Raw genomic sequence first — 9932 nt, forward strand, 5'->3', positions numbered from 1 at the left:
CTGGAGTGCAGTGGTGCAGTCTCAGCTCACCACAACCTCCACCTCTTAGGTTCAAGTGGTTCTCCTGCCTCAGCCTCCCGAGTAGCTGGGATTACAGGCATGTGCCAACACGCCTGGCTAATTTTGTATTATTAGTACAGACGGGGTTTCTCCATGTTGGTCAGGCTGGTCTCGAACTCCTGACCTCAGGTGATCCTCCCGCCTCGGCCTCTCAAAGTGCTGGGATTACAGGCGTGAGCCACCGTGCCCATCCTAGGATGAATGAATTTTTTTTTTTTTTTTTTTTTTTGCGACGGAGTCTCGCTCTGTCGCCCAGGCTGGAGTGCAGTGGCTGGATCTCAGCTCACTGCAAGCTCCGCCTCCCGGGTTCATGCCATTCTCCTGCCTCAGCCTCCCGAGTAGCTGGGACTACAGGCGCCCGCCACCTCGCCCAGCTACTTTTTTTGTAGTTTTAGTAGAGACGGGGTTTCACCGTGTTAGCCAGGATGGTCTCGATCTTCTGACCTCGTGATCCGCCCGTCTCGGCCTCCCAAAGTGCTGGGATTACAGGCTTGAGCCACCGCGCCCGGCCAGATGAATGAATTTTTAAAAAACAAAATAAGATGAATATTATTTTAATTTTTCTATTTTTTTTTTTTTTTTGGAGACAGTGTCTGGCTCTGTCACCCAGGCTAGAGTGCAGGGGTATAGTCACTGCTCACTGTAGCCTCTACCTCTTGGTCTCAAGTGGTCCTCCCACCTCAGCCTCCTAAGTAGCTGGGACTACAGGTGCACACCACCATGCCCAGCTAATTTTTGTATTTTTTTGTAGAGACAGGGTCTTGCCATGTTGCCCAGGCTGGTCTAGAACTCCTCGGCTCAAGTGATCTGCCCACCTCAGCCTCCCAAAGTGCTGGGATTACAGGGATGAGCCACTGTGCCCAGCTATGAATGTGATTTTTTTTTTTTTTTTGAGATTGAGTTTTGCTCTTCTTTCCCAGGCTGGAGTGCAATGGCACGATCTCAGCTCAGTGCAACCTCTGCTACCTGGGTTCAAGTGGTTCTCTTCCCTCAGCCTCCCGAGTTAGCTGGGATTACGGACACGCACCACCCAGCTCGGCTAATTTTTGTATTATTTTTCTTTTTATTTGAGTCGGAGTCTTGCTCTGTCCCCCAGGCTAGAGTGCAGTGGCACAGTCTCAGCTCACTGCAAGATCCGCCTCCCAGATTCACACCATTCTCCTGCCTCAGCCTCCTGAGTAGCTGGGACTACAGGTGCCTGCCACCACACCCAGCTAATTTTGTTTTTGTATTTTTAGTAGAGATGGGGTTTCAGGCTGGTCTGGATCTCCTGACCTCGTGATCCACCCACCTCAGCCTCCCAAAGTGCTAGGATTACAGGCATGTGCCACCACACCTGGCTGTTTTTGGATTTTTACTAGAGACCAGGGGTCTCCATGTTAGTCAGGCTGCTCTTGAACTCTCGACCTCAGGTGATCCACCTGCCTCGGCCTCCCAAAGTGCTGGGATTACAGGTGTGAACCACCGCGCCCGGCCCAGTCTTTTGCTTTTTTCCCTTATTCTCTTGTATAAGCGTTTTGTAAATGAAAAAAGAAAGGCCCGATACGGTGGTTCACACCTGTAATCCTAGAACTTTGGGAGGCCGAGGTGGGCGGATCACCTGAGGTCACGAGCTTTAGACCAGCCTGGTGAAACCTCTAAATTCCTACTAAAAATAGGAATATTAGCTGGGTGTGATGGTGCATGTCTGTAATCCCAGCTACTTGGGAGGCTGAGGCAGGAGAATCGCTTGAGCCTGGGAGGCAGAGGCTGCAGTAAGCTGAGGTTGCATCACTGCACTCAGCCTGGGTGATAGAACAAGACCCTGTCTTTAAAAAAGCATTTTGTTTGTTATGTGTAGCTGTTTGTCTTTTGACTTTTTATGGCTTTTTTTTTTTTTTTTTTTTTTGAGACAGAGTCTCGTTCTGTTGTCCAGGCTAGAATGCAGTGGCGTGATCTCGGCTCACTGCAAACTCTGCCTCTCGGGTTCAAGTGATTCTCCTGCCTCAGCCTCCCAAGTGGCTGGGGTTACAGGTGCCTGCCATCACGCCCAACTGATTTTTGTATTTTTAAATTAGAAACGGGGTTTCACCATGTTGGCCAGGTTGGTCTCGAACTCCTGACCTCAGGTGATCCTCCCACCTCCGCCTCCCAAAGTGCTGGGATTACAGGCATGAGCTACCGTGCCCGGCCTTCTTTTGTATTGTTATACTGAAGTTTCATTTTTATATAGTGAAACTTACCAATTTTTTTTTTTCCTGTTTTTTGAGACAGAGTCTCACTGTTGCTCAAGCTGGAGTACGATTTTTTTTTTCTTAATGTCTTTGGTGTTAAAAATCAATAGTGAGAAATGCCCTCCCCACCCCAATAATTAGTCTCTCTCTCTCTCCCTCTCTCTCTCTCTCTGCCAACACTGAGATCTTTTTCTCTCTCCCTGCGTCAGCCTGGCTGTCTGGGGCTGTCCTTTTCACGGTGGCTTTAGGGCTGTCCTTCCTGGCCCCAAGCCATTGCGCCTGCTGTGGCTTTCCGTGGCCTGGGGGCACCTTCCCCCGCCACTGCTCTCCTCCAAACGGCGACCTCCCAGGGCCCCCTGGCAGCACAGACACTGGTCACTTCCCCTGCAGCCCCAGGCCCGAGGTTTCCAGGTGGTGGAAGTCCTCCTCAGCCCTGCACTCAGAGCCCTGCCCTTCCCCACTGGTTCTGAAATCCTACAAGTATGTGGAGCGAGGGAGTGTTCAGGAGGGTACCCCAGTACTGGCTGAGGAGGCAGGGGACAGGACCGATGCCATTGCTAAATCCTAATGCAATCCCTTCCCTGGGCAGCTGCCACCCTATGGGGATTTCCATGCATGCAGTTTGCAGATGAACAGAACGTAAACAGCTTAGAACCAAAGCTCTGTTGAGTCCAGCTGACAATTCTGCTTCCCCTTATAAACCGTGCATAGGGGGAGAGGGGCCCTAGTTTTCTAGTTCAGTCTGTAGGAGCTTGGTAAGCATGAGTTAACTCCCTAATCCTGATCTCAGTCCTGTTGAGCCAGCCAGAGTAAACGGTGAAAAGGTTTCCCTCTAACTTAATCTCACTCTAACTAGTGAAGAAAAAGCCTCAGTGTGGTGTGGATTTGTTTTCCTTTTTGCAAAATAGACATGATATGAAATTTGCCATTTTAACTTTTTTTTTTTTTTTTTTTTTTTGAGACGGGGTCTCTCACTCTGTCGCCCACACTGGAGTACGATGGCACGATCTCGGCTCACTGCAACCTGCGCCTCCAGGGTTTAAGCGATTCTCCAGCCTCAGCCTCTGGAGTAGCTGGGATTATAGGTGCACGCCACCATGCCCAGCTAATTTTTGTATTTTTAGTAGCCACGGGATTTCACCGTATTGGCCAAGCTGGTCTCAAACTCCTGACCTCGGGTAATCCACCCACCTTGGCCTCCCAAAGTGCTGGGATTACAGGCGTGAGCCACTGCGCCTGGCTGTATATACCGCATTTTGTTTATCAGTTCATCTGTTGATGGACACTTCGGTCAAATTTCCACATTTTGGCTATTATGAACAACGCTGCTATGAACATGAGTGTACAAGTAATATCTTTTTGAGTACCCCCTTTCCTTTCTTCTGGATATATACCTAGACATAGAATTGTCATGTTAATTCTTTTATTTATTTATTTATTTATTTATTTATTTATTTTTTGAGACGGAGTCTTGCTCTGTCGCCCAGGCTGGAGTGCAGTGGCACGATCTCAGCTCACTGCAAGCTCCGCCTCCCGGGTTCACGCCATTCTCCTGCCTCAGCCTCCCAAGTAGCTGGGACTACAGATATGTGCCACCACGCCTGGCTAATTTTTGTATTTTTAGTAGAGACGGGATTTCACCATGTTGGCCAGGCTGGTCTCAGACTCTTAACCTCAAGCAGTCTTCCCATCTCGGCCTTTCAAAGTACTGGGATTACAGGCGTGAGTCACTGTGCCCAGCCTCGCATGGTAATTTTATATTTAACTTTTTGAGGAACCATCAAAATGCCACGGTGGCTGCACGATTTTTCCACTCCCACCAGCAATGCACTGGGGTTCCAGTGTCTCCACATCCGCGTCAATACTTATTTTCCGCTTTTACTTTTTCCTGTCTGATTGCTGATGGGTGACGAAAGACATCTCACTGTGATTTTGATTTGCATTACCCTAATAACAGACGAAGTGGAGCATCTTTTGCTCATTAGTCATTTGCATATCTTGCCCATTTTGTAATTGGGTTGCCTGTCTTTGTTATTCAGTCCTGGTGGTTTGTTTGTTTATTTTGAGAGACAGGGTCTCAAGCTCTCTCCCATGCTGGAGCGCACTGATGTGATCACAGCTCACTGTAGCCTCGCCCTGGGCTCAAGCACTCCTCCTGCCTCAGCCTTCCAAGTAGCTGAGATTATAGGTTGCCTGCCACCGTGCCCAGCTAATTTTTGTATTTTTAATAGGGACAGAGTTTCACCATGTTGGCCAGGCTGGTCTCAAACTCCTGACCTCAGGGGATCCGCCCGCCTCGGCCTCCCAAAGTGCTGGGATTACAGGCATGAGTGACCACGCCTAGCTTGATAATAGATTTTTTTTTTTGAGTTGGAGTCTCACTCTGTTGCCCAGTCTGGAGTGCAGGGGCGCTATGTCAGCTCACTGCAAGCTCCGCCTCCCAGGTTCACACCATTCTCCTGCCTCAGCCTCCTGAGTAGCTGGGACTACAGGCGCCTGCCACCATGCCTGGCTAATTTTTTTTTTTTTTTGTATTTTTAGCCCAGCCTAATTCTTATAAAAACCTATATTGCTGGGTGCAGTGGCTCATGCCTGTAACCCCAGGACTTTGGGAGGCCGAGACAGGCGGATCATGAGGTCAGGAGATCGAGACCATCCTGGCTAAGCTGGTGAAACCCCATCTCTATTAAAAATACAAAAAATTAGCTGGGTGTGGTGGCGGGCGCCTGTAGTCCCAGCTATTTGGGAGGCTGAGGCAGGAGAATGGCGTGAACCCAGGAGGCGGAGCTTGCAGTGAGCCGAGATCGCCTCTGCACTCCAGCCTCAGTGACAGAGCGAGACTGTCTCAAAAAAAAAAAAAAAAAAAAAAAAACCTATATTATGTTACTAATGTAAGGTAGGAGGTACTGCCTAAGGTCAGGAGTTAGAGGCTGCAGTGAGCTATGATTGCACCAGTATACTCCAGCCTGGCGCTAGAAACCCTGTCTCAAAAAAAAAAAAAAAAAAAAAAATCTACTTGTGCATAAAAAATTTAAAGAGAGGAAAAAAAGAAACTAAACTAAATAAAGTAAAATAGTAAAATATAGGCTGGGCATGGTGGCTCATGCTGTAATCCCAGCACTTTGGGAGGCAGAAGTGGGAGGATCGCTTGAGCCCAGGAGTTTGAGACCAGCCTGGGCAACATAGGGAGATTCTGTCTCCACATACACAAAAAGTTCAAAATAATTAAAACGTGTACTCATTTCCAAATTGCATTGTTCTGGGTGGCACCATGAAGTAAAACCTAAGGCACAATTTTATCTCTTCTGTTAATGAATTGAAAACGAGTAAACAAGCAACATTCCTCCCCAGCTGAAAACTTATACTTTGTTTCAGGTAAAGTGAAATGAGCTGTGAGCCAGCTCCTGACATACTGCAGACAGACACAGGAAATTAAAGATTTTTAAAGAAACCTCACTAGGAAAGTTCATTCCCTGAAAATCAAGTTCTTTTTTTTTTCTTTCTTTCTTTTTTTTTTTTGAGACACAGTCTCACTCTGTCACCCAGGCGAAATCTAGGCTCACTGCAGCCTCCAACTCCTGGGTTCAAGCAATTCTCGTGCCTCAGCCTCTGGAGTAGCTGGGATTACAGGCGTGTACCACCACGCCCAGCTAATTTTTGTATTTTTAGTAGAGACGGAGTTTCATCATGTTGGCCGAGCTGGTCTTCTTTTTTTGAGATGGAGTCTCGCTCTGTTGCCCAGGGTGGAGTGCAATGGCACGATCTCGGCTCACTGCAGCCTCTGCCTCCCGGGTTCAACCTCCCGAGTAGCTGGGACTACAGGTGCCTGCCACCACACCAGGCTAATTTTTGTATCTTTAGTAGAGATGGGGTTTCACCATGTTGGCCAGGCTGGTCTGAAACTCCTGACCTCATGATCCGCCCGCCTTAGCATCCCAAAGTGCTGGGATTAGCAGCGTGAGCCACCGCGCCCAGCTGGCCATGCTGGTCTTAAACTTCTGGCCTCAAGCGATCCTCTTGCCTCGGCCTCCCAAAATGATGGAAGTACAGGCATGAGCCACTGCACCTGGCCTGAAAATCAAGTTTTGGCAAACAAAATGAACAAAACTTATTCACAACAGATATCTGAATACATGAGAAATTGCAGCACTGTTCTAGGCACCAATGAATCAGGAAAGCCGTTACATTTAGGAGCTGACAGGGGGCCAGGCACAGTGGCTCATGCCTGTAATCCCAGCACTTTGGGAGGCCAAGGTAGGTGGATCATCTGAGGTCAGGAGTTTGAGACCAGCCTGGCCAACATGATGAAACCCTTTCTCTACTAAAAATACAAAAATTAGCATGGGCGTGGTGGCAGGTGCCTGTAATCCCAGCTACCCGGGAGGCTGAGTCAGGAGAATTGCTTGAATCCAGGAGGCAGAGGTTGCAGTGAGCTGACATCTCATCATTACACTCCAGCCAGGGTAATAAAAGTGAAACTCAATCTCAAAAGAAAAAATCAATAAATAAAAACAGAAGAAGAAGCTGACAGGGAAACTTATGTTTGGTTCTTTACCCACATGTATGGGGGTTATATACTCCCAATGCAAATTTAAGTGAAAATCCAGGTTTGGTGTGGTGCACCTGTAATACCAGCACTTTGGGAAGCCAAGGCAGGAGAATCGCTTCAGGCCAGGAGTTCAAGACCAGCCTGGGCAAGATAGTGAGACCCCCAACCTCTACAAAATATTTTACAAATTATCCAGGTGTCGTGGGGTGCACCTGTATTCCCACCTACTCAGGAGGTTGTGGTGGGAGGATCATTTGAGCCCAGGAGTTTAGACTGTGGCGAGCTACGATTACAGCACTGGAATCCAGCCTGGGTGACAGAACAAGACCTTGTATCAAAAAAAAAAAAAAAAAAAAATGCCAGTGATGCCAACATAACCCTAGTTTTTTGTTTTTTGTTTTTTTAGAGACGCAGTTTTGCTCTGTCGCCCCAGCTGCAGTGCAGTGGCGCAATCTCGGCTTGCTGCAACCTCTGTCTCCCAGGTTCAAGTGATTCTGCTGCCTCAGCCTCCCAAATAGCTGAGATTACAGCCGCGTGCCACCATGCTAGGCTAATTTTTGTATTTTTAGTAGAGACGAGGTTTCGCTATATTGGCCAGGCTGGTCTTGAACCCCTGGCATCAGGTGATCCGCCTGTCTCAGCCTCCCAAGTGCTGGGATTACAGGCATGAGGCACTGCACTCAGACCTCAACATAAGCCTAGTTATTAAAATCCACTAGATTTTGATAATGAAATACAGAAACAGGCCAGGTGCAGTAGCTCACCCCTGTAATCTTGCCACTTTGGGAGGCCGAGGCAGGTGAATCACTTGATGTCTGGAATTCAAGACCAGCCTGGCCAGCATGGCGAAACCCCGTCTCGACTGAAAATACAAAAATTAGTTAGGCGTCCCGGCTACTCAGGAGGTTGAGGCACGAGAATTGCTTGAACCCAGGAGGCAGAGGTTGCAGTGGGCTGAGATCACACCACTGCACTCCAGCCTGGGTGACAGAATGAGACCCTGTCTCAAAACAAATTCAAAATGAAAGATCATAACATGGCCGGGCGCGGTGGCTCAAGCCTGTAATCCCAGCACTTTGGGAGGCCGAGACGGGCGGATCACGAGGTCAGGAGATCAAGACCATCCTGGCTAACACAGTGAAACCCCATCTCTACTAAAAAAAAAATACAAAAAAACTAGCTGGGTGAGGTGGCGGGCGCCTGCAGTCCCAGCTACTCGGGAGGCTGAGGCAGGAGAATATCGTAAACCCGGGAGGCAGAGCTTGCAGTGAGCTGAGATCCGGCCACTGCACTCCAGCCTGGGCGACAGAGCGAGACTCTGTCTCAAAAAAAAAAAAAAAAAAAGATCATAACATAATAAAATAAAATACAGAAATACAGCTGTGACTATAAGCCCACCAAAAAAGTATAAATCCATTGGCCCAATGAATCTTAGCTCCGTAGCTGGCCATCCATGAGATATGCTAAGGTGTCCTAGATTAGGACCCTCCAGAGTGGATGTGGGATGGGACAGGATAGGCACCTGCTGCACATACTGCATGATCACCCAGACAGCAGGGCAGAGGAGAGGCAGCTTGTATTCACTCATTCATTCATTCATCGTTAATTCATGTTTCCATCCAAAAAACTCACTGTTTGTGAGTCTTCCTCTAAGTGAGTCTAAGCTCACTAAGGTCAGGGACCAAGCCTCATTCATTAGCTTGGGACATGCCTAGTGCGGAGCAAGTATTTGGTGTTCGTTGACTGAATGAGTGAAGGCAAAGGGGACTTGAGTTGCCCAGGTACAGTGGCTCACACTTGTTATCCCAACTCTTTAGGAATCCAAGGCAAGAGGATCACTCGAGGCCAGGAATTTGACACCAACCCAGGCAGCACAGGGAGACCCCATCGCTACAAAAAAGAAAAATGTAAAAAATTAGCTGGTCCCAGTGGCTCATGCCTATAATCCCCACATTTTGGGAGGCTGAGATTGGAGGATTGCTTGAGCCCAGGAATTTGAGACCAGCTTGGGCCACATAGGGAGACCCTCTGTCTGCAACAAAATAAATTTTTAAGTTAGCTGGGTTTGGAGACACACACCCGTGGCCCCAGCTACTCAGGAGGCCGAAGTGAGAGGATTGCTTGAGCGCAGGAGCTCGAGGCTGCTGTGAGCTGTGATCACACCACTGTACTCCAGCCTGGGCGACAGGCTGTCTCTAAATAAATTCTGTCAATAAATAAGCAAATAAATAAAGCGTGTAAAGGGCTGACACCATTGCTTGACAAGGATGGAAGGAATGTTTTATTGCTGTGTTTCAGGGAACGTGTTAGGTGCTTTGGGGATGCAGAGACAAAAATGGTACTACTGTCTGTGACCTCAAGAAGTTTACAGACTTGTGGGAGGACAGCGTTGTGAACAGGTTATAATACAGTCTGACTATGGCATCTGTCATAAAAGCCCAGAGGCCGGGCGTGGTGGCTCATGCCTGTAATACCAGCACTTTGAGAAGCTGAAGTGGGCAGATAACCTGAGGTCAGGAGTTTGACACCAGCCTGGCCAACATGGTGAAACTACATCTCTACTGTAAATACAAAAATTAGCCAGGCGTGGTGGTAGGCACCTGTAGTCTCAGGAGGCTGAGACAGGAGAATCACTTGAACCTGGGAGACAGAGGTTGCACTGAGCCGAGATCACACCACTGCACTCCAGCCTTGGAGACAGGGTGAGACTCCGTCTCCAAAAAAAAAAAAAAAAAAAAAGTAGGCCGGGCGTGATGGCTCACACCTGTAATCCCAGCACTTGGGGAGGCCGAGGCAGGCAGATCACGAGGTCAGGAGATCAAGACCATCCTAGCTAACACGGTGAAACCCCGTCTCTACTAAAAATACAAAAATAAAAATAATTAGCTGGGTGAGGTGGCAGGCGCCTGTAGTCCCAGCTACTCGGGAGGCTGAGGCAGGAGAATGGCATGAACCCCGGAGGCAGAGTTTGCAGTGAGCCGAGATCGTGCCACTGCACTCCAGTCTGGGTGACAGAGCGAGACTCTGTGCCCCTGCCCCAAAAAAAAAAAAGTTTACAGACTTGTTAGGGGACAGAGTTGTAAACAGGCCATAATACAGTCTGACTAGGG

The sequence above is a fragment of the Chlorocebus sabaeus genome, chromosome 28, assembly GCF_047675955.1.
Source record: "Chlorocebus sabaeus isolate Y175 chromosome 28, mChlSab1.0.hap1, whole genome shotgun sequence".
NCBI lineage: Eukaryota > Metazoa > Chordata > Mammalia > Primates > Cercopithecidae > Chlorocebus > Chlorocebus sabaeus.